This window comes from Equus quagga, chromosome 4, assembly GCF_021613505.1.
Source record: "Equus quagga isolate Etosha38 chromosome 4, UCLA_HA_Equagga_1.0, whole genome shotgun sequence".
Classification (NCBI taxonomy): Eukaryota; Metazoa; Chordata; class Mammalia; order Perissodactyla; family Equidae; genus Equus; species Equus quagga.
Window position 1 is genome coordinate 58,897,217 of NC_060270.1, and position 23,442 is coordinate 58,920,658.

Sequence of the window (23,442 nt, forward strand, 5' to 3'; positions counted from 1 at the left end):
TTGTTAACTCTGGGTAGCTCCTAATAGGCATTTTAATAACTTTCAAAGCTAACAAAATACAAGTAGGAAATCGGCTTCATAGAGTCCCGAACTGGGGAATTCAAGCAGTGTTTGCGGAAGATTGTTCGAGCAGACATGTCTGACGTGTGTGTAGGTACAGAACTGAAACTAAAGCAGAAGAACAAGTGGCCTAGACGGTGTGCGTCCCGCTGCCAGCTTGTGTGTGGGAACTGTGATCTGAACTCAGCCCCAAGGACAGCGCTTGGCGGCACTCTTTTTGGAAATACGGTGGAAATCAAACTTACACAGATGGACCAACTGGTTTCTATGGAGAAAACAACTTAAAACACTGAAATTATAATATTTCTATGTTACATCTGCTCAGGTGTTTTAATATATTTTTAACAGTAAAGTTTAAAATCTTTAATCATCCATTAAAAATACATAAAATTTCTCTCTATATCTTCAATCTGCCTTCTTAACTTTGTTTTACGAAGAAGAGCCAGTTCCTTAAATCAGAAAATAAATTCACTCTACACAAATGTTTTAATTAGAATTTACCAGATATTTGTACAAAACTTTATGTTCACCCAGTGCCTTCACATACATTATTTAACTTTATTCCTCAAATTGCCATGTGGGTGCTATTAGCCCCTTTTTTCAGATGAGGCAAAAATGAGATCCTGTCTGATTCTCTTGCCTGGTATCAGAACGAGCAAATGCATGAGCCGGAGGTCAGACTGACTGAAGATTTTACACTTGGCTGAGGGGCTGAGAGGACAGCCCCTCAAAATAAGATTCAACATGGACTGACTTACTTGATAGATAATATTTGTGGGGTACATCTTTTCAGTTTATCAAGTGATATTATTAAATGAGAGAAAAGATAAAGTAACATCCGCATAGAGAATTAGTTTTTGAGCATAACCTTTTGAAGCAAGGCACTCTCTTGTGAAAGCGGCATAATGTGTGGCTCTGTTAAGTGCACGTGGGCTTGCGGAGGGGTTCTGTTCACACAGGCACAGCTACAACACCTCCCCCAGCCCCTGAAGAGCACAGGGGTCAGGAAGCAGATGTTTGATGACAGTGCACCACATCCAGGCACCGTGCAGAGTGCCTCCTCCCATAGCATTTCATCACAGTCACAACTACTACAAAAAACACATACGCGTTTTATTTTTACCAGTGAAGAATCTAAGGATCAGAGGAATCAACTACCTTCAAAGGTCACACAGCTAGTTAGAAGTAAGTCCGTGATTCAAAGTCAGGCTGCCTGCTCCTGAAGTCCTGTCTCTCTAAGTCTCTTACATGGACGCTCAGAATAGCAAAGTTACAAGGGGCTGTGACATTTATGCGTGAAAGTGTGGTCAGTGTGCCCATAGATCTGCTTAGCATATCCAGAATCTTTAAAGAGGTATACCTAAGGCAAATGAAAAGTATTATTTCTACTACATAAAATATGTAATAAATTAGTAGTGTAACTCCAAGAGGTGGTTTAGATTGTAATTTTTGAAAGTTTAAAAATTAATATATTTTAAACTTTTTTTTTTCCTGCTTTATCTCCCCAAATCCCCCAGGTACATAGTTGTATATCTTAGTTGTAGGTCCTTCTAGTTGTGACAAGTGGGACGCCACCTCAACGTGGCCTGATGAGCGGTGCCATGTCTGCGCCCATCATCCGAACCAGTGAAACTTGGGCTGCTGCAGCGGAGCGCACAAACTTAACCACTCCGTCACAGGGCCGGCCCCAATATATTTTAATTAATGAAAGATATTAAGACAAATATGTTATCATTGTGACTGACTTTATGAAACTGACATGAAAGAAAACAATTATGCCTTCCTGTTAAATGTCCCTCAGTGCTTTTGTCAGGATATAATGTCAAACTAGATGAAGCATGGGTCTCAGCCATGTAATAAACTTTATGCTATTACTTCTAAATGTAGATATTGTTAAGAGGAGAACTGATTACCTTAAAAATAAACTCCAAAGAATTGGTACTTGGTATGTGAATTTTATCCAATTAATTCTCAGTTACCTGATAATTAGTAGAATAGTAGACAGTAAAAATGGCAGCTAATTCAAAACCCATTTTTATGGTATTGAAAAGTATTCTTAGGCTCATATTTGAATACACTTGTGCATCAAAGTTCCTTTACTAGGTTTAAAGGAAAATAAACTACATAATCATGACCCAACTCCAGAAAGGAAAAGCTATGATACTCTCCAGCATTCTTCTCTCTACATGCCCACAGAGTCTGCCTTCCTCCCTATTTCAGGATAACCACAGATAGCTCAGTCTTTAATTCACGGTACTCGATGGGTAGAGAAGCCACTTTCTTCAGATTATTTGCTACATATTTACAGCATCTCCGAGTAAAAACAGGAAAAGCAATTAAATTTTATACTTTAAAACACAGAAATCGGGGGTGGGGGCCAGCCTGGTGGCACAGCGGTTAAGTTCGCACGTTCCACTTCGGCAGCCCGGAGTTTGCTGGTTTGGATCCCGGGTGCAGACACGGCACTGCTTGGCAAGCCATGCTGTGGCAGGCGTCCCACATATAAAGTAAAGGAAGATGGGCACGGATGTCAGCTCAGGGCCAGTCTTCCTCAGCAAAAAGAGGAGGATTGGCAGCAGATGTTAGCTCAGGGCTAATCTTCCCCAATAAATAAATAAATAAATACAACACAGAAATCTCTGTCGGCTGTCATGAGAAGTAAATAGAAACAGAAAATATAAGTAATGTCTACAAAGAAATCATTTTATATAAGCAGAGAAGACACCACATAGAACTGAGAAAAAATGATTCATTATGAATAATCCATAATGTAAACAGCCCACCAGAGTATAATTAGGAGTCAATTAATATAGTGTCATGGCTGGTTTTTGTTTTTGTTTTTTTTTTTTTTTACTTTTGGTTATATTTTCTCTAATAAAGAAGGGCTAAGAATTATTTAAAACACATAGGATGTATCTTTACTGTTCTGAGCAAGGCACAAGCAGCCTCCTGGTTTCTTGCTGCTCCGGTAGACAGACCAGTAGGGTCCTTTTGCTTTGGAAGCAGAGGGCCCAGTTCCTGTCCTTAATAAGTAAAGGGGCACAGTCGGGAGGAGCAGCAGAGAAGAACCACCTGCCCAAGACAGCTCCTTCAGTTCCTGCGGCAAGGAGTTCTTAAACAAGTGTATTGTTCCGTGCAGTCCTTCTCTATCGTGAAAACATTCAACTTCAATTTTCGGTCATTCCACATAACATAGGCTTATAAGGCAAAGCCCTGCATGCCTACAAAAAGCAAAGAAGCACTGGCTTTACACAGCACGCAGACGTAAGGCGGAACCCCTCAAACAATCCAAAACGACAGCAGCAAATTCCACCACGACGCGACTGCGTTCTTTGCAGATATTAAATAAGAAGCAAATGACTTTAAATGAACAAGACACAAAAGAGCTCTTAGCCTCTTTCACGTGAAGCCAGCTGCTTGCTGGGGGCATTACACAGGCATTAGATTTGGGTCAATGAGTCATTTAGGAGAATCCTGTTATTCCAAAAGGTTTCTAGAAACTACATATACAAAAGGTATTCCTAGTTAACTATTTTATAGAAGGACATAAAACTTTAGAGTCACTTGGAGGGTATATTAAGTTAGCATAATGTTTGAGAAAACAATAAATAAAATCTTCGTAGTGGAAAGATACTTACAGCCTATAACTTTCTGGATAAATAACACCAAAAACATTAAAAATCTGGTTCAAAGTGCCCTGTGGAGGAAAACGATTCCAGGTTCAAGTAACGGAATGGAAGAACAAGCAGGAGATTCGGCCCCCAGAGGTCCCGGTGCACAGGCATTTTTTTTTTCATGAGAAGTTGAGCTGTATGTATTTTTAAGTGGTGGAGATAATTGAAGAATAGGAAGACAAAAGCTGGCCACTCTTTTAGTGCACTGCCCAGACCAGCCAGCTCGGGGGTGCTCTCCGGCCGGACTGCCTGGTTTCAGAGCCGGCTCGGCTTCTGCCAGCTGTGCGGCTTCAGGCGCTTCAGTTTCCTTACATATAAAACGGCTACTCCAGCAGAGGGTTGTTCTCAGGATTAAGTGACTTGACGCATGTAAAGAGGAGAACGGTGCCAGGCCCACCACGAGCACCATGAACAGCGAGCTGTGATCATGGGTGGTGGTCGTAAGGCACCCCAGCTTCTGCCCTGAATCTCATCACTTCCCACCTCAAGGACAACGTTCTTGCAGTTGGGCCTGGTTATCACACCAGCGGGTATGAGGAAGAGCAAAAAGGGAAGATTTAACCGTGTGATTCTCAATAACAATCTACAGAGTAACGATGGCAAAGTGTTAAAACTTGTTAAATGTGGGTGATGGTTTTCACACACATTTGTTATATTTTCTCTGTATTTTTCTGTGTCTGACGTATTTTATAGATATATTCTTTAGAGAGGGGTCCATGTTCTGCACTGAGGAGTCTAATCAACCCAGTTGTGTGTGTCCATGGCACAAAAGGAAACAAGGAGCAGAGAACTTGGCGGGGGTGGGAGATGTGGTTAAAACAGTCATTAAAGACGACGCATTCGATTCTGTGAAGAGAGAGCGGCGAGATCCAACTGTCGCTGGAGGCGGATATGGTAACAAGCAGGGCTGTTGATTTAGTTTTAGTTTTAAGGTACTGCATTTGGGAATGATCCATTCTAGAGGGCACCCATGCGCTTGAATTTAATGTGTGCCTTCTACTGGTTCTTACATGTGAAAAAGTAGTAATTCTTGTAGGTGTTTAAAAAACTACATAAATGTTAAGCTGTAAATCTCATTTTAATTCTTACTTTTTCACTACAGATTCTGTTTTTGAGACCTATCCCTGTAGCTATAATAAGTATGATTCATTCCTTTCTGACTGCTAGGTAATACTTAATCGTGTGCACAAACCACATTCTACTGATCTAGTCCTATAGTGATGGGACCTAGGCTGCATGCAACTTTGTGTCACCACAAATAATCCTGCAATAAAAGCCTCTTACCCCTCATCTTGAACACCAAGAGGGGAGTTTTCTGCAGGATGGCCCCAGAGCAAGCTCTTAAGGTCATAGGCCTACACGTACTTAAATAATGCCAAATGGTTCCCAGAAGGGAGGCACCAGCTTACACTCCCACCTCACTGAACGAAGGTTCCTGCTTTCCTAATACTTACTAGAAAGAGCTGTTTAAAAATTTTTGCTAGTCCATAGGGTACAAAGTAGTGTCTTGTTCTTGGATTAATTTGCAGTTCTCTGCTTACTATTGATGCTGTCATCTCATTTAATGCTTGTGAGTCATCCATGTTTCCCTTTCTATGACTTGGCCCTCCACCCCCACCTCTTCTATTCACTCTAATCTAGGTTTCTTCTTCACTCCTCCACAGAAATAGCTCTTTTCAAGGGTACAAATGACCTTCTATATTGGCAATTCCAAAATTTACTTCTCTAATTCATACTTTCAGCAGCATTTGACACAATTGTTTACTTCCTCTTTGAAACGCTCGTCTAGTTTCCATTACACCGTACTCTCTGTCTCCTCCTACCTTGTTGGCTATGGCTTCTCAGTCTCTGTTGTGGTTCTCAGTCTTAGGTTCACTAAATGTTAGGAAGCACCAGGGGTCAGTCCTGAACCCTTTCTCTACCTGCATTTTCTCCCTAGCTGATCTCAGCTAGTCTCATGGCTTAAATAGTGTTTATATATGGGTGTCTTTCATCATCATCATCATCTTAGCTAATAAATGTTGATAGTTGCCAGGCACTATATTCTAAATGCATTATGCTCATTTAATCTTCACAATGTGAACTAACTAGAATGTAACTTCCATGAGAGCAAGAACCTTATCTGTAATATTCAGTGTCTGAGACATGGAAGGTGCTCAGAAAGTAATTGTTGAAAGAATGAATGAAATTTTGTAGACATTAGAAAAAAGAATGCCAGCAAATAAATGTTTAAAATTATGTACCAGAGATTAAAATGCATGAAACAGAAAGAGTTGTACAGTTTTCACTGATAATACCTAATAGGTATTGTGGCATTAAAATGCAACTTTCTTATAAGTATGTTATGTTATTTCAATAGACACTTGTTGAGCATCCATTCTGTTATAGGTATCATCCATGCTAGCTGGATTCAGCGTGTAAATATCAATAAAATATATTCCCTTGTCCTTAGAGAAATTATAAACAAGTACCTCATTTTGCCTTCATGAATGATAAATCATGTTTTAGATAACAAATCACTAACTCCTTTAAACTGAAATCTGTCTTATTTTCCCACCATTCTAAATGATTTTGTTGAGTTAGGTGGTTAGTTAGTTAATTACGTGGCTGAGATCGCGAGGTTTCTGATCAGATGTAACTGATGCGAATGAGCATCATCAGTAGCTACACTTAGGGACCATTTGTGTGTATATATTATTGTATCACAGTTTGATGAGCTTAGCCCTTTACAAAGGTAATATCTCACTTACATTTTTAAAACGAGCATTAACAGAGGAAACTTTTGCAGATGTAATATATACCAATAATAGAAGAAAGTTCTTTAACGAGTATTCAACTATATCCATTGCAAATTAGCATATTTTTAACTTTAGCAAACATTTTACAAAGCTCAGATGGTGAATACAGCCACTTGAAAAATTCATTTCATTTTAGGGTTTATATTTCAGAGGTTTGATTGAAATCTATTTTGAAACAAGTATTCTCGAAGTACATTAACATTTTCTGCATAATGCCAGAAGGGACTGAAATGACATTGGGAGATTTTTATAAATCAGATGCTAGAACAGGTGTGGATATACAGCTAAAAAGTTGCAATTCAGTCCAGATGTAGTTATATTAAAACCAGAAAATTATTCAGCTGTGTGTATGTGAATGGAGGAAAGTGGTAGGGCTGGATTAAATCAAGCTAAGCAGATATCAGAGATTTAAAATTTGGAAATAAATTATATTCTAATAGGATCAAGAATTTAATTCAGAATGCCAAAAAACCAAAAAAATGCTTCTAAACCTCCACTGTGGTTTTTTATTCTGAACTTTGAACCAACGCAATATAACATGAAGATAATTGTAATTTATAGGGGCTTAAAAATATTACAAATTATGGATGGATAAGATAGGCAGAGTTAAATTCTTTCTTTTCTTCTTCTTCTTCTTTTTTTTTGGTGAGGAAGATTGGCCCTGAGCTAACATCTGTTGTCAATCTTCCTCTTTTTGCTTGAGGAAGATTGTCACTGAGCTAACATCTGTGCCAAACTTCCTCTATTTTGTATGTGGGACGCCACCACAGCATGGCTTGATGAGCAGTGTGTAGGTCCACACTGGGGATTTGAACCAGCAAACCCCAGGCTACTGGAGTGGAGTATGCAAACTTAACCACTACGCCCCTGGGCCAGCCCCTATTTTTTTTTATCCTGGTTAAATCTTCTCAACTGGCAAAATGAAGATAATACTTTGTCTATCTCATAGGAGCAATCCTGATAGATTTAGAGACTTTTGAATACTTTAGAAAGTACTTTATTTTCTGATGAATTTGTACAAATAAATAAATTTGCATAATTAAAAACTGAAAAATACTAGTAATATAAATGGACAGCCTAGAGTGAACTAAGTAGGAAGGGACAGAATATTAGCTAAAAACATTTATGGGATAAAAAGGAAAAAGATAGGGTTAAAAATAAAGTAAAGGAATAAGTGGAAGATAGAGAAGTTTAGATCTAAAAATATTTAAGACATTTTCAAATAGAGTCACACAAGCATACAGACATCAACTTTAATGAACCGGTGTGTTTTACAATCAGAATGCCTACAGAGGTTTCCGTATGCAGCACTAATGCTACGCAAAACTGAGAAAGTGATGGAGTGCGTCATCGGCCACACAGAGCACTGATTCTCCTTTCCGCATCCTTTCTCCTCGCTGTCTTGGGATGGCAGTAAAATAGGCAAAGGGAAAGAATTTCTTCCAAAGAGTGCTTTCATGCTACAAAACCACTTTGTGCTAATTGCATTTAAAAAATTCTACCACACAATTGTATAATTTAAAAGTAGCAAGCAAAAAAACCAAAAACACTTTATAATTTTAATACTGAAGAGATCTGAAGCCAACACTCACAGATATGTGAAAAGATTTAGCTATGGGGATGTTTATCACAATATTATTTTAACAGAAAAAAAATGAAAACAGTTGTCCAAAAATAGGGTACGATTAAATAAATGATGATTCATCCAAAATCAGAATATTTTTGACACAGACAGATTTCATAATAGAGGAAATGGAGGGGAGATTATAAAACTCTGTTATTCCACTCTTATAAAAATATATATATTCAAAACAGAAAGTCTGAGAGGATACACACCAAACGTTTATAAGTCTACGTGAATGTTGGCATTTCCTAATCAATAGTGAACGTGGCTTATTTTGGTAATAGCAAACAAAAGAGTCATATTACACTAGCCTAACAGTAAACTATGCTAACATACCCATACCCATCTTATAGCCCATTTCATAACCTATGGTTATGGTTTATGTAACCCATCACCAGCTGTCTACTGTCCTCGGGACCTGTTCCGCCTTCTCCTTATGGAAACTTGAGTTTAATCCAGGACTGGAAGTGGCCTGGTACGGTAGCTCTCTCTGAAGTATAAATTAATGGTAACAATATTTATGCTTTGATGCTCACGGGCAGTGGAGTTCAAGGGTTAAGAGCCCAAGTGTTGGCAGCACAGTTCTGGACTCAGGTTCCAATTCTAATGATGAGCAGCTGTGTAGCTTTGAGCAAATGACTTAAATTCCTCTAAACTTCAGTAATCGCATTTTGAAACTAGAGATAATAGAAGTGCTTAACCCAGGACGGTGATAATAAGGGGGTACACTGTGGCTGCTGCATTGTGCCAGTCATGTGGTTAGTGCTTCCGGAATGTTTGCTGTTAGAGTGTACAAGGAGAGCTGCCTGAATTCATAGGAATTACTCTTTTTTTTTAATGATGTAAGGACAGTCAATGCTTAGCTAGCGGGAAAGAGACGCGGGTAAGAGGTGAGAGACTTTGGACGTGGGGTAGAGGGGATAGGTCATTTATTTCTCATTCAGATAGTGTCACTGTTCCTCATGCCCCTGGCCCCTAACCGTGGATGATCTGCAAATGTCTATCAGCAGCAGGTGTGTCGTGTGCCTGCGTGAGTCCACGTGCGGAGAGTGCCTGGCTGTGTCCATACAGGTGTTAGGGACAGGGCAGATGAGAGCTCCTTCCCCTCACCGCTTGGCTGGAGTTGCCCTGAGGATGCAGCATGCTTAGTGTAGAAGCCACGTATGACATAGATCTGTCCCTGATCAAGCCTAGCCTTCACCATAAAGCGCCTAAAATTGCTGAATGACCAGATTAATTGGTGATTGGTGACCGAATGGGCAGAAGAAAACTTAGGTAAGGGCAGAGGGGAGGCGACTGCAGTCAAATTAGGCCGCTAGAATAGAATGTGAGAGAGAAAGAATGGGGTAAATCTTTCTGAGAGAGATGGATTTAGAAAATGAGGCAATGCACAGAGTCCACAGAATTAAAAAAAAAAAAAGATGGCTAAAATTTACCCTAAGGTCCTGAGGGGGATGGTACAGAGAAAGAAAAGTCAGAGAAAATGGCAGGCTAAGATCTAGCCTTTAAAGAGGAAAACCATGCTGGAGGAGAATGAGGAGAGGAGAAGGTTGCAATGGCACTGGTGAAAAATGAGTAGAGAACAAACCAGAATTACAGCATATTAAAGGTGAGAAAGGAGTCTTAGAGAAGAGACATCCATCCTAAGGAGCAGATGCCTAAGATCATTGTAGAAAATTCGAAGATTCAAACATTTGTAAGATGAACACAATACGTAAAATAGGGATAATCTTTATAGGAAAGCTCAAAGTTGGGAGCAAATGAAAAAGCAAGGAAACAAAGATAATCTTACAAGACTCCAGTGATCAAAGACCAAGTGGCTTCTACTTTATTAGACTGCATATTCCAATGGTGACCTGGTTCTATAAAAGAAATCTCTGGGTTCTGGTTAAGACTATCTGGCTTGCAACGTGTCTAGAAGCCCTAGGAAAATCATGTATTTTTGTGTTCCCGTTTTGGGTATAGAAGCAGCCCATAGTGTCCCATTATCAAGCTGCCCTCTTTTAAGGACTGTTGGATTTAGTATAATCGAGGACCACTGCAAGACTTCTTGGGTTTTTTTGTAAAATCAGCACTTCTCCTCTTTTACTGGAAGCCAAGATTACATTATTCCTTCTGGAGTTCAAGGTTTCAAAAGGAATCATAAAGGCTGGTCAATTCACCACAGAGAGCTCCCTCTGAAAATTGTGCCCTGCAGGCAAGGCCCCACTGGGATGCTGTTCAGGGACTCTTCCATCTGCCATACTGTGGATGACTCCCAAACTAATCGTAGCCACTCCCTTCTTGAGTAAGCTGTTCTAAGAGCAGCCGAACTACTGTTACAACCAACCAAGGCTGACTGCAAGGTAAGTTACTGGAGGGAAATGGACCTTTGGGCAAACAGGAAGTAAAATTTATAGTTTTCCTTTGTTAGTAAAGGAGTATTTAAGGAAATTCTAATACTTTTATCCTAAATGTAATCATTTGGCTTGCTATTACACCAGGAAAATCAATTTACAATGCAGTTTATTATTTAAATTTTTTTTTAATTTTTGTTTTATTTTTTGTTTTTTTCAATCGCAGTACTTTGGTTTATAACATTACATAAATTTTGAGTGTATATCATTATATTTTGATTTCTGTGTAGATTACATCGTGTTCACCACCCAAAGACTAATTCCAATCCATCACCACACACATGAGCCATCACCCCTTTCACCCTCCTCCCTTCCCCCTTCCCCTCAGGTAATCACCAATTCAATCTCTGACTCTGTGTGTTTGTTGTTGTTTTTATCTTCTATTTATGAGTGAGATCATACAGTATTTGACTTTCTCCCTCTGACTTATTTCACTTAGCATAATACCCTTCAAGTTCCATCCATGTTGTCACAAATGGCCAGATTTCATCTTTTTTAATTGCTGAGTAGTATTCCATTGTGTGTATATACCACGTCTTCTTTCTCCATTCATCCTTTGATGGGCGCCTAGGTTGCTTCCAAGTCTTGGCTATTGTGAATAATGCTGCAATGAACATAGGGGTGCATGTATCTTTATGCATTTATGTTTTCATGATGTTTGGATAAATACCCAGCAGTGGAATATCTGGATCATATGGTAGCTCTATTCTTAATTTTTTGAGGAATCTCCATACTGTTTTCCATAGTGGCTACATCAGTTTGCATTCCCACCAGCAGTGTATGAGGGTTCCCTTCTCTCCACATCCTCTCCAACACTTATTGCCTGTCTTGCTAATTATAGCTATTTTGACAGGAGTGAGGTGATATCTTATTGTAGTTTTGATTTGCATTTCCCTGATAGTTAGTGATGTTAAACATGTTTTCATGTGCCTGTTTGCCATCTGTATATCTTCTTTGGAGAAATGTCTATTCAGATCTCTGGCCCATTTTTTAACTGGGTTGTTAGTTTTTTTGTTGTTGAGATGTATGAGTTCTTTGTATATTTTGGATATTTATTCCTTATCAGATATATGGTTTGCAAATATCTTCTCCCAATTGTTAGGCTGTGTTTTCGTTTTGTCGATGGTTTCCTTTGCTGTGCAGAAGACTTTTAGTTTGATGTAGTCCTATTTGCTTATTTTTTCTATTGTTTCTCCTGCCCAGTCAGACATGATACTTGAAAATATGCTACTAAGACCGATGTCGAAGAGAGTACTGCCTATGTTTTCTACTAGAAGTTTCATGGTTTCAGGTCTTACATTAAAGTCTTTAATCCATTTTGAGTTGGTTTTTGTGTATGGTGTAAGATAATGGTCTGCTTTCCTTCTCTTGCATGTGGCTGTCCAGTTTTCCCAATGCCATCATTGAAGAGACTTTCCTTTCTCCATTGAATGTTCTTGGCTGCTTTGTTAAAAATTAGCTGTCCATAGATGTATGGGTTTATTTCTTGGCTTTCAATTCTATTCCATTGACCTGTGTGTCTGTTTTTGTGCCAGTACCACGCTGATTTGATTACTATAGCTTTGTAGTATATTTTGAAGTCAGGAAGTGTGATACCTCCAGCTTTGTTCTTTTTTCTTGGGATTCCTTTTGCTATTCAGAGTCTTTTGTCGTTCCATATAAATTTTAGGATTCTTTTTTCTATTTCTGTGAAAAATGTTATTGGAACTTTGATAGGGATTGCATTGAATCTCTAGATTGCTAAAATGTATGGACATTTTAACTATGTTAATTCTTCCAATCCAAGAGCACAGAATATCTTTCTATTTCCTTGTGTCTTCTTCAAATTCCTTCAACGACATTTTATGGTTTTCAGTGCAGGCGTTTCACCTCTTTGGTTAAATTTATTCCTAGATATTTTACCCTTTTTGTTGCAATTGTAAATGGGATTGTATTCTTAATTTCTCTTTCTGCAACTTTGTTGTTAGTGTATAGAATTGCAACTGATTTTTGTATGTTGATTTTGTATCCTGCAACTTGGCCATATACATTCATTATCTCTAAAAGTTTTTTGGTGGATTCTTTAGGGTTTTCTATATATAAAATCATGCTATCTGTAAATCATGACAGTTTCACTTCTTCTTTTCCAATTTGCATCCCCTTTATTCCTTTTTCTTGCCTGATTGCTCTGGCTAGGACTTCCAATACTATGTTAAATAAGAGTGGTGAAAGTGGACATCCTTGTCTGGTTCCCGTTCTGAGAGGGATAGCTTTCAGTTTTTCTCCATTAAGAATAATATTAGCTGTGGGTTTGTCATATCTGGCCTTTATTATGTTGAGGTACTTTCCTCCTATGCCCCTTTTTTTCAGAGTTCTTATCATAAATGGATACTATATCTTGTTAAATGCTTTCTCTGCATCTATTGAGATGATCATGTGATTTTTATTTTTCGTTTTGTTAATGCAGTGTATCGTTGATTGATTTGTGGATGTTGAACCATCCCTGCATCCCTGGAATAAATCCTCTCGATCATGGTGTATGATCTTTTTAAGGCATTGTTGTATTCGTTTTGCTAGTATTTTGTTGAGGATTTTTGCATTGATGTTCATGAGTGATATTGGCCTGTAATTTTCTTTTTTTGTGTTGTCTTTGACTAGTTTTGGTATCAGGGTAATGTCAGCTTCATACAATAAGTTAGGAAGCTTCCCCTCCTCTTCAATTTTTTTGGACAAGTTTGAGAAGGATAGGTGTTAAGTCTTTGAATGTGTGGTAGAATTCACCAGGGAAGCCATCTGGTCCTGAACTTTTATTTTTTGGGAGGTTTTTGATTCCTGTTTTGATCTCCTTACTGGTGCTTGGTCTATTCAAATTCTCTGTTTTTTCTTGCTTCAGTTTTGGAAGGTTGTACGATTCTAAGAATTTATCTATTTCTTCTGGATTATCCAGTTTGTTGCTTTATAGCTTTTCATAGTATTCTCTTATAATCTTTTGTATTTCTGAAGTGTCCATTGTAACTTCTCTTCTTTCATTTCTGATTTTTATTTATTTGAGCCTTCTCTCTTTTTTTCTTGGTGAGTCTAGCTAAAGGTTTTTCAATTTTGTTTATCTTTTCAAAGAACCAGTGCTTTGTTTCATTGATTTTTCCTATTGTTTTTTAGTCTCTACTTCATTTATTTCTGCTCTGATTTTTACTATTTCCTTCCTTCTACTGATTTTGGGCTTTGTTTGTGCCTATTTTTCCAGTTCCTTTAGGTGCACTGTTAGATTGTTTGTTTCAGATTTTTCCTGTTGAGGTAGGCCTGTACTGCTGTAAACTTCCCTCTTAGAACCACTTTTGCTGTATCCCATAAATTTTGGCTTGTCGTATTTTCAATTTCATTTCTGTCCAGGTATTTTTTTATTTCTCCTTTGATTTCTTCATTGACCAAATCGTTGTTCAGTAGCATTTTGTTTAAGCTCCACATATTTATGGCTTTTCTGATTTTCTTCCTGTAGTTGATTTCTAGTTGTGGTCAGAAAAGATGCTTGGTATTATTTCAGTCTTCTTAAATTTATTGAGACTTGTTTTGCGGACTAACATGTGATCTATCCTGGAGAATGTTCCATGTGCATTTGAGAAGAATGTGTCTTTTGTGGTTTGGGGATGGAATGTTCTGTATATATCTACTAAGTCCATCTGGTCTACTGTGTCATTTAAGGCCAATGTTTCCTTATTGATCTTCTGTTTGGGTGATCTAACCATTGGTGTAAGTGGAGTGTTAAAGTCCCCTACTATTATTGTGTTACTGCCTATTTCTCCTTTCATGTCTCTCAATAATTGCTTTATATATTTAGGCGCTCCTATGTTGGGTGCATAGATATTTACAATTGTTATAGCCTCTTGTTGGATTGTTCCCTTTATCATTATGTAGTGCCCTTCTTTGTCTCTTGTTACAGGTTTTGTTTTAAAGTCTATTTTGTCTGATATAAGTATTGCTACCCCAGCTTTCTTTTCATCGCCATTTGCATGGAGTATCTTTTTCCATACCTTCACTTTCAGTTTGTGAGTGTCTTTAAATCTGAAGTGTGTCTCTTGTATGCAGCATATATATGGGCCTTGTTTTTTATCCAGACACCCCATGCCTTTTGATTGGAGTATTTAGTCCATTGACACTTAAAGTAGCTATTGATAAATATGTACTTATATTGCCATTTTGTTACTTTTTTCTGGGTGTTTTGGCAGTTCTTCTCTGTTCCTTTCTTCTTCTTTTGCTTTCTTCCCTTGTGGTTTGATAGCTTTCTTTAGTATTATTTTTGAGTTCCTTTCTTTTAATTTTTTGTGTATTTATTATAGGTTCCTTGTTTGTGATTACCATGAGATTCATACATAATAACCTGCATATCTAGCAATCTATGTTAACTTGATGGTCTCTTTAGTTTGACCTCTCAGTAAAGGCTCTACTCTTTTACTCCCCTTCTCCCACATTTTATGTTTTTGATATTATATCTAACCTATTTTTTTGTGTGCATGTGTATCTGTTACCCAATTATCATGGAAATAGATAATTATAGTACTTTCATATTTTGACCTTCATATTAGCTATATTTTTATAGTTCTTTATGTGTTCCTACAATTTATCTTGTTAATTCTCCTAATGCTCCAAGGTAGGTAAGGAAGGCTATCAAATCCCCATTTTACACATAAAGTAAATGAGTCAAGGAAATTAATAGCTTATCCAAAAGGTCTGTAAAAAGGCATAAACGGGCCAGAAAGCAGAAGTATGTGACTCCTGCATCGGTATTTTTTTCAACTGAACCATATCACTCATTTTGATTTTTTTTTCACTTAATAGAGAAGCTACTAATTAAAGAATGCAGTACTTATGCTTGCTGCAACATGAATAAAATTCAAAATCATTATGCTAAGTCACAGAACTGAGACACGAAAGATCACATGTTGAATAGCTTTATTTATATGAAATGTCCAGAATAGGCAAATCTATAGAGAAAGGAAATTAATGACTGGTGAAGGAGGGGCAGAAGGGTAAGGGGAGTGACTGTTAATGACCATGAAGTTTCTTTTTGGGGTGCTAGAAATACTCTAAAATTAGATCATGGTGATAGTCATACAATTCTGTAAATACTGTAAAAACAGTGAATTGTACACTTATGATGTGTGAACTTTATGACATTTAAATTATTTCTCAATAAGGCTATTTTTTAAAAATTCAATTAGGATGTTAAAGTATTATATGCAAAGTAATTTCATTAAAATATTTGTGTATTATTTATCATACCAAAGAGCTTCCTAAAAGAAAAAAAATCAAAAAGGGCTTTCACTTGGAATAAATGTGAAAGTTGGTCAAATAAATTTTAGGAAGGACATTAAAGTTGAAGTAATGTATCTCAACTCTGTCTTCCAATATTTGTGACTGCTGACAAAAAGTAAAGGACACTTTATTCTACCAGGTGGAAGGAAAATCATTTAAGTAGACTGATTTGTGGGTCACAATGACCTCTGAGAGTATTATCAATTGAGATAAATTTGTGCATTTTGGAAGTAATATTCGTATGAGCTAAACATGAAATTATAAAACTTATGTAAATAAGCCTTTAAAAGAGAACCAATAATTTAGTCTTCAAAATTTCATTTTATGTGTTTACTTTCTTATGAAATAGATGAAATTTTGGCATTAAGAGTTAGGCTGCTATTTACAGCCTATGATTCACTCTTAAACCACTCTTAAACTATATGGACCAGAATTTTCATATGTATTTAAATTCTTGAGCATCTATATTTCAAAAGGTAAATAAAGGGAACACATGGGAAAAACAAAGTTAAAAGTTTTCATGTAGAAAAGCAGTGATCATAAATACTATACTATACTTGAATGAAAGTTGAAATTGTTCAATGGTGATTTAAAAGAAAAAGTACCAAAATGTAAACATAGGAACATTCATGTAACTTTGAAAACAAGCAAAAGACATGAGAATTAGAATCAGAATTACAGGGTATTAGTGCCTGAAGAGGCCTCCAAAGCCTTAGGCCAACCCGTTCATCACCTAGGTGTGGACATACTCATCAGGGCTACCTGGCTAATGTCAGGAGGGTCATCATCTTTTGACTCTTGGCCTAGCATGTTTCAATTAATACCACCTTGGTGAGGAATGTGGGGTGGTGGGCATAGGCTGGAAGACACAACAGAGGGATAGTTATGCAGTTTAAAATGGAGAAAGATCAGTTTATTCTAAAAGTGAATTCTAAAAGTATGAGATACGGGCATATAAAATATTAGAACAACTTTTAAAATGTATTTATAAGGAAACACAACAATGATACAGTATTTAGCAAAGGTTTAAAAATTCAGGGTATAAAGAAATATATTTCATGTTAGTTAAAAAAGTATAACATGTTAATACATTTATTAAGAGAGAGAAACTAAGAGAGAATAAGAAACAACTAAGAGCATGGACCAGGCCACAGCATAGAAGTTCAAGAGAGATGTATTAAGAGATTGCAGGATACAGGAGAACAGATGGTACAGTGCTTGAATGCTCTGAAAAAAAAGGGGTGGAGCAGAAGGGGGGGCAGAGAACAAGGCCAGGAAAACAGAGGGAAGATGTTCAACTGGTGCCAGAAAGGAAGCCTTGTTGTGATGCTCACTGCTCAAAGCCAGCTCTGCAACCACGGAGATGTCAGTAAAATGGCTCGTAGGAAGGGGTATAAACAATGCAAAATGCTTAGAACTGGATTCCAGATTATAAACTATAATAAGCTATTTACAAAACTCATATTAAAAAGTAAATTTAAATACTTTCTATTGTATTCTTTTAATAAATAATTATATTTCTTTTTTTTGTTGAGGAAGATTTGCCCTGAGCTAACATCTGTGGCAAATCTTCCTCTATTTTGTATGTGGGCCGCCACAGCATGGCCACTGACCAGTGGTATAGATCTGCACCCAGGAACTGAACCTGGGCCACCCAAGCGGACTGCACCGAACTTAACCACTAGGCCACTGGGGCTGGCCCAAAATAATTATATTTCTTAAAAACAAGACACAGAGTTAAAATATGAGTGGTATACCACTCTGCCCTTATTTTAATTTTCCCAAAGAAAATCTAAAATGCTACGCTCATTATGTTAACCCAATGATTTATCTGGGAGAAGATATTCACTCTGATGTACAGGTTTTTCCCTTTTCTAATGGTTGTCATGATTTCTGAAAAGACGTTAGTAAGCTGGAAAATCTATAGATGATGATTATCAAAGTAATAGAAAATCTTAAGCATGTTAATTGGTTAGTAATAGAAAAATTAGGCCTGCATTTAAAAGAAAGTAGACTAAGAAGTAAGATTGTTGAATTTCATGAAAATTATGAAAGTAAATGTCATAAGACGGTAGAGAAAGTAAACCTAAACAAAATAATTTGAATGACAACGAAATTGGAGCTAGAGAAATTTATAGAACATTCTTGATATAGAAGACCAAAAAAAATCTGTAAGAATGGCTAAAGTTAAGAGAGCAGGCGCATACAACTAGAGTGGAGCTGGGAGGTCAGAAGTCCTGTGAAGACCCGTGAAAAAATGGAGAACACTTGTACGCCAGGAGTCAAAATGCAGACTGAGCTAGTCGGCTGGCATGACATAGATGCCCAATAAATACTTGCTGAGAAAATGAAGTCAATCCCAGGACATGGTCCGCCCAGCGCCAACAGATGGGAACAGATGAGTCGCGGTAAGAGGCTGGTGAATAGGTTGGATAGTGGGCAAAGATAAAATCAGATTATAACAAGCAGAAAAGAGGTAGTGCGAGGAGGGGAGCAGAGGGGCTTGCCTGGACGAGTAGAGGTGGGAAGACCTGCGAAAGTCCCCCACGGACTCCAGAAGGGAGAAGAAAGTCTGCCAAGTTTGGGATCCGACACTGCCAAGACCTGGAACTTTGCTGTCTTTCCTGCACTTGCAGATCTCCGGCTTTCCCAAACCACTGCAATCACTTTTGTAAAATGCATTGGAAACAATACTTTGGTGCAATCAGTTCACCAGGGTATTTGTGGATAAAGCAAGAGATACATTTATGAACATTTTTCTAAATGTTCTGACAATTTCCATACTGAGACCCTGGTATGGGAATAAGATTGTCGTGGGGTAAAAAAACTAAAACAAAACCCAGCGCCCTTCATGAAGAGGTTTACAGGAAGTAGTCCTTATCATTATCAGTTGAGAGTATCTTTAAAGATCCGTCCGCTCTGACCTCCCAATGTTAAACGGTTCCAAACAAGACACGAAGACAAGACAACGCATGTAACACACAGCCTTTTAAGACGGTTTCTTTCTCTAACTCAGTCTGAGCGTTACCTGTGGAGTGAATCTATTCAACACCAGCAGCAAAAATAAAACCCTAATTTAGTCTTGAAATTCTGTGCCACTTTGCTCTGCACTTAGGCTGTCCGTCTAAACGAGTGTGTATTGCGTCTGTAACTACACAGCCTCCACGGGAAAACTGAACAGAAGTGTCCTCAGCTGCACTTCGATTTGAATATAGACTGTACCTAACGAAGGTGAGGCCTTAATGATTATAAAAAGTGTGGCTAATTAGTATATTGTTTTAGTGAGCTTTTTAATTGTAGGAGGTGGAATGTGAGCTAAATCTTGGAAGATGTGTAGAGTCTTTGAAGAAAGTTTGTTTATTGTTAAAATAACATTAGAAGAAATTTAAAAAAGGGAAAAAAGTCACTCATATTTCCCTCAACCTAAAATTTATTTTCAGATCTTCATGTGCCTTCTGGTTTCAATTCGTAAATATACCTACTTTGACATAATTGTAATTATAACGTACATACAATTTTGTGGATTCTTTTTCCTATGTAATATTATAATTATAGCATTTTCCCATGTAGACACCCAGTGTTCATCTTGCCATTTTTAAAGTCTGAATAATGTTCCAAGTGATGGTGTATGATAATCAATTACCCATTTCATTAGTGTTGGGGATAAATTATTTCTAATCGTTCACTATTAAAAAGATGATCTTTGCATATAATTTTCTTCTTCTGAAGTTTCCTAAGCATGAATTTTCCAGGAGATCACTTGATCACAAACACTTCTATGGGTTAGAAAATACAATAACAATTTTTATCATGAAATGAAAGGAAACTATATTATTAAAGACTGTACTAATTTAAAAGGAGGTAAATGTTTTATTTTTATTTAGTTATTGGTAATTACACATTTTGTGCTTGTTTATTATATTTCCTGTGTTAGTTGTCTGTTTTCTGTTTTTCAACCATTTGCCTGCTTGGGGTCTTGGAGTTTTCTCATACAGTGGAGTAAATTCTATATATGGTATCGATAGTAACCCTTTGCATACCATATATGATACAAATATATTTTTCCATCTTCTATTTTAGGTTGTTTGGCAGTTTTTGAAATCAGAGATTTTATATTTTTTATAGGCAAAATCTGTTAATCTCACCCTTTGCAATTTTTTAAAATGCTGCTTTCTTCCTCTATGATTTGGATAAGTTCTGTATCTTTTTTTGGTGCTAATTTTTCTTGTTATTTTTTCTTACTTAATTTGAGATTTATTTTGGTGTATTTCCTTTATTTGGTTTTAGTTATCCTTATACCACTTATTACCCAATTTTTCTTTTTCCCATTTGCTAATGATCCTTATATTAAAACTTGAGACTTCTTCTGGATTTGCTCTTCTGTTCTAAAAATATGCATTGCCACTTTCATAGCCGCAACACACTCCCATAATAACATCTTCTAAATGTGCTAGGGCTACGTGGCCAAACATGGTTCTTACTTTCCACAATATTTTTTAAAAATACTTTTCCTAAGATCTGACCCAAGAACAACTGACACCTAGCAGTGGTAGCAGAGGATCCACTCCGACGCCACCCGGCGTTCTGCCAGAGGTGGAGGCAAGGGCCCAGGCGGTGTCCAGTGTTTCAGGGACACTGCGGCTGCACCCACTCCCAGCGGCTCTTGGGGCAGGATTTTGGCTGTTTCTGGCAGCCTAATTTCACTGGGTTCCTAATCATTTTCTGGGCCTGGTTCTTCCATCTTCTCACCTTCCTTTCAGAGATTCTGAATAGTCAGTTTCTGCTACTTGCAACTAAGAAACCTCACTAATGCACTTCTTTTAAATTAAGCCATTTCCAATTTTTTACTATGCTACAGTGTAAACATCCTTTTTCCTACTTTCCTTATGATTTTTTCAGCTAGTAGCAAATATGCCTCATCATAGGAACCACCTGGAGCACTTATTAGTGAGTCTCAGAACGCTGGAGACACTCAGTATGTCTGAACGGATGTACGAGAATGCTCACGTTCAATAGGTTCCTTTATTACCCCCCGCATGCATCTCCACAATCCCAGATGTTCCTGTGGTCAGGCAATTTTGGAAAACACTGCCCCAGCTTTAATTCCTAGAAGACTTCCCAGGTCAATGGTCTATTTTTGTAAAGGGGGGGGGGGACCTCTTATTTTATTTTTTTAAGGAAAAAGAGTTCAGTGTTTTCCTGTGCCTTTTTGGAATTGACAGAAATAACCCTAACACAGTCTTTGACCCGACAAAGACCCGGGTTTGCATCTCAGCTGTGTGACCATGGACTACTTCTCTCTGTCGGACAGGGAAAGTAAAACCTTCCACATCGGGACAGCGCAAGGGTTAGGTGAGGGAAAACCAGCCCAGTGCTCAGTGCCGGTCAAGTGACTGGCAGAGGGAGGGTTCACGGTTACGGAAAACGTCTTCCCTTTCTTCTCTTCTTGTCTTTATTCCCATACATCACTTTTTTCAAAAATGGAAAGGTTATGACTTAACCTTAACTACCTCTTACATGCAATATAAGATATCATGTTCTCTAATGTTTTACTGTTCTTCTAACAAACTAAAATATTCAAGTAAACTGCTTATCTTATAAGCCAGACTAAAAGGACTACATAAAAGAGAGACAGAATAATAACCTTTGATTTGGGGGAAAAACTGCATTTTGGGGAAAGTTATTGAAATAAGTGTGAAATGAATATTTCAGCAAATCTGTCCAAAGTTTGCCCTCCTCTCTTAAGTCTAAAAGAAACAGCATGGCATATTCAGAGTTTTATTTTATTTATAACTTTGTTTATTTGGTTTTATAAATAGATAATACATTCAAATTCTTCAAAATATTTTTAAAAATCAGTACACAGTTGAAAATTATTAGATTGATATTCATAATATAAACAGACCTATAATATTTCTTTCTGTTCATATCTTTGTCTGATTTTGGTAACAAGGCTACCTTGAACTTGTAAGATCCTTGAAAGTTGGTCGAACTTGCTTGTAAAACAGTCTGGCCTTTTCTTTGTAAGAAGACATTGCTTCAATTTCTTTAATAGTTATAGGACTATTTAAATTTTTTTAGTAAGTCTTAATAAAACATTTTTTCTAATAATATGTCCATTTCATCTAATATTTCAAAGTTGTTGGCATTGGTTGTTGACAGCATCCACTTTTATTTATTTTTTTACTCTTTATCTGTAGTCATTGCCCCTCTTTCATTTCTTATATTTTTCATTTGTGTCTTCTCTCTTCTTCTGATCAAACTTGCCAGAGGTTTGCCTATTTTGTTGGTTTAAAAAATGCAGTGTTTTGTTTTGTTGATCTTCTTTATCACATCTTTGTTTTCTGTTTCACTGACTGCTGTCTTATTTTTATTATATTTTTTCTCCTGTGTTCTTTGAGTTTACTCTTTCCTTCTTATGAAAGTATTTAAAGCTATGAATCTCCCTCAAAGTGCCACTCTGGTTGCACCCCACAAGTTCTGATATACAGAGTTTTTAATATGATTCAAATTGTAGATATTTTACATTCATTATAATATCTGCGCAAATGAAAAACCCCAGTGTGTTTTTGTCAACTTGTGAATGATACGAGGATGCCACTATCACTTTCTATTCAACATCGCACATGAAGCCCTAGCTAGTAGATACTGTCCTGAACCAGGGATTATGAGCGATCCAACTGGAATGCTCCTTAGGTCCAAAGAGAAAAAACAAGATACAGAGAAATCTAACACACTTCCAGGTAAAAGAATGAGCTGCCTTTCGAGGAAAAACAATCAGAGCTGCAACAGGCTTGTCCTTTGCAACACTGAAAGCAGAAGGCAAAGCGTTAGCACCTACAGCTTCTGTGAGAAAAGAACCAGAAATCCTACACCCAGCTGGGATCCCGTTACAGCCACCACGCTGAGAAGGACATTTTATTTTACATTTCTAAGGAACATTTACAAAACTTGATCATGTACTCAACATACAAAAAGAAAACAAATTCAAAGAGGTATTATTATAAGTCACATTATTTAATCAGAATATCCCCAAGTTAAATAAATAATAAAAAAGTAACTCTCTCCCAAATCAATTAACTACTCATAAATTAAGAAATATACTCCTAGATAACCTTTTGACCAAAGAAAAAAGTGAGAAATTACAGAGTATTTAGATAATATTGAAAAGGAGAATAATTCATATTCAAAGTTATGAGCCACAGAGAAAGTTTTACTCAAAGCAAAATTTATACCCTTAAATGCCTTTATTATTAAACAAAAAAGATGAGAAATAAAAGAACTAAGTCTTCCCTTCAGAAGTCTGAAAAATAAAAACAAAAAACGAAAAGAAATGAGGAAGAGGAAATTAATAAATACAGAACTGAAAAGTAATGTTATGAAAAATAAAAGTAATAGAAAGCATAAAAAAATACAAAAGCTAGTTCTTTGAAAAGACCAAAAAAATAAGAAATAAACAAAGACCTTGCAAGCCCTAAAGGATAAAACAAAAATAGGTAAGAAGTTTTCTAATTCAAAAATTAGATATCAGGTATAATCACAGAAAAAGAAGATATTTAAAAAATAAGAGTATTATATGCCATAATATGGGTACAAATTTT

General features: G+C 37.0%; 1 protein-coding gene across 1 annotated transcript in view; it reads right to left on the reverse strand.

Annotated features, from left to right (window-relative positions):
- Positions 1–23,442, reverse strand: part of LEKR1 (leucine, glutamate and lysine rich 1) — a 189,455-nt gene that overhangs the window by 62,897 nt on the left and 103,116 nt on the right. The gene's annotated exons all lie outside the window — the stretch shown is intronic.